The sequence below is a fragment of the Suncus etruscus genome, chromosome 3, assembly GCF_024139225.1.
Source record: "Suncus etruscus isolate mSunEtr1 chromosome 3, mSunEtr1.pri.cur, whole genome shotgun sequence".
Lineage (NCBI taxonomy): Eukaryota > Metazoa > Chordata > Mammalia > Eulipotyphla > Soricidae > Suncus > Suncus etruscus.
In genome coordinates this window covers 62,775,608-62,778,052 of record NC_064850.1, presented here as the reverse complement: position 1 = coordinate 62,778,052, position 2,445 = coordinate 62,775,608, and positions in this window count along the sequence as shown.

The window sequence follows — 2,445 nt, the reverse complement described above, 5'->3', positions numbered from 1 at the left end:
CATGGTACTGACAGAACTTAACAAGAAAAATCATCTAACCTCATCAAAAAATGGGGAGAAGAAATGAACAGGCAATTTCTCAAAGAAGAAATACAAATGGCCAAAAGGCGCATGAAAAAATGCTCCACATCACTAATCATCAGGGAGATGCAAATCAGAACAATGAAGTACCATCTCACACCACAGAGACTAGCACACATCACAAAGAACAAGAACAATTAGTGCTGGTGGTATAGCTGGATCATATCGGAGCTCAATTTACATTTTTTGAGGAATCTCCATATTGTTTTCCATGAAGGCTGGACTAGATGGCATTCCCACCAGCAGTGAATGAGAATTCATTTACCCCCACATCCCTACCATCAAGTCTGGCCCTTATGGAAAGAAATATGGAGATTTCTCCAAAAACTGGAAATTGAACTCCCATTTGATCCAGTTAAATAAAGATAGCACAGTGGTAGGGCCTAGATAAAACACTCAATGACATTGAAACTAAAGGTTTAAATAAAGTTATTTACCACTCCTAGGGATGTAGGAACTCAAAAACGCAATACAAAAATCCCTTCCTCACAGATATATTAATTGCGTGCTATTTTACAATAGCCAGACTCTGGAAACAACCAAGGTGCCTATCAACAAGTGAATGGCTAAAGAAACTGTGGTACATATACACAATTGAATATTATGCAGCCATCAGGAGAGATGAAGCCATGAAATTCTCCTATACATGGATGTACCTGGAATCTATTATGCTGAGTGGAATAAGTCAGAGGGAAAGAAATAGATACAGAATAGTCTCACTCATTTATGGGTTTTAAGAAAAATAAAAGACATTGAAATAATTCCCAGAGATGAGGGCCGAAAAAAACTGGCTCAAGACATGAAACTCACCACAAAGATTGGTGATTGCAGTTAAAGAAAGAACTACGCTAAGAACTATCATAACAATGTCAGTGAGTAAGGGTTTTAGAAAGCATATCTCGAATACAGGTGGGGATGGGGGAGAGAGAAGATGGGGGCATTGGTAATGGGAAAATTGCACTGGTGAAGGAGGATGTTCTTTTTTATGACCGAAACCCAACTACAATCATGTTTTAAATTTTTGGGTGTTTAAATAAAGATATTATTAAAAAAATTAAAATAGGGGCCAGAGCTATAGTGCAGCTGTATGACATTTGTCTTGCATACAGCTGACTCAGGACAGACCTCAGTTGGAAACCTGGCAATCCCATATGGTCCACCAAGCCAGGAGCAATTTCTGAGCACATAGCCAAGAGTAACCCTTGAGCATCACCAGGTCTGACCCAAAAACCAAAAATAAATAAATAAAATAATGACATCAAAAATTTTAGATTGTTATAAATAAATAAAAAATAAAAATTTATGTATTTTATTATTTTGTAACTTCTTTATACTATCAGATAGCCTCAAAATTTACTTTATATGAATACTTATTTTTTCAATATGATTATTAAAAACATGAAGTATCTTTACAACAAAATAAAATATTTGACTCTTCACATATTGATTCATTTATACAGGGAACTTATTTTCATTTTTATTGAGCTGTGATTCCTTCTTTATTATTATTTCAATACTTTTAATAATTTAAAATCATCAATTTTATTTAATATTATTAAGATCGGTAATTTATTTAATATTATTATTAATAATTTTTATTAATTTTCATTGATTTAAAAGTGTTGAACCAACCTAATATTTTACGTATTATCTTCTAATATGTACTTATTTTACTAATTTTAGTTAATATGGATCTAGAAAACATCTATGTTCTTGAAAAATATTGGTCTGTATTTATCTTTTTTTATTTCTTCTGTATGTCTCAAGTGATTTATTATGCAATTATTTCATTTTTTGGTTTAAATTATAAAAAATATTTAATTATTCTTGATTAAATTATAAATGGTATTTATTTTCTTATTTTCCTTTTTTGCAAGTTTATTATTTGTATACTGAAAGAGATCAGTATACTAATCTTGTGGCCTGTCATGTCATATTGTTTATCAGTTTTAAAAGATTTTTATTGGAATATTTGGAATTTTCTAAATATTTTTGGCATGTCATGAGGATATTATTACTCCTTTTTTTTTAATTTGGGTTTCTTTTATATACATGATTTCCTAATAACTTTGATTATTGAAGGCCTATGAGTATTCTTCAATATATTAAAGTAAAAACTTTCAATTTTTGACTTTGTGTATAATATTGGCTGTGTTCTCATCATATATAGAATTTATAGTTTGAAGTAACATGCCCTGTAAACCTATTTTGTTTATTTTTTTTATTGTAAAGAATTTTGTGTTTAAAGACAGTTTAATTAGAACTTTCAGCCTCTATTGGGGTGGAAGGGTGTCAGTTAATAAAAGAGAATAAGGCAAACAAACACACACGGATGGTCCATGCTTTAGAGTCATCTGGGGATAC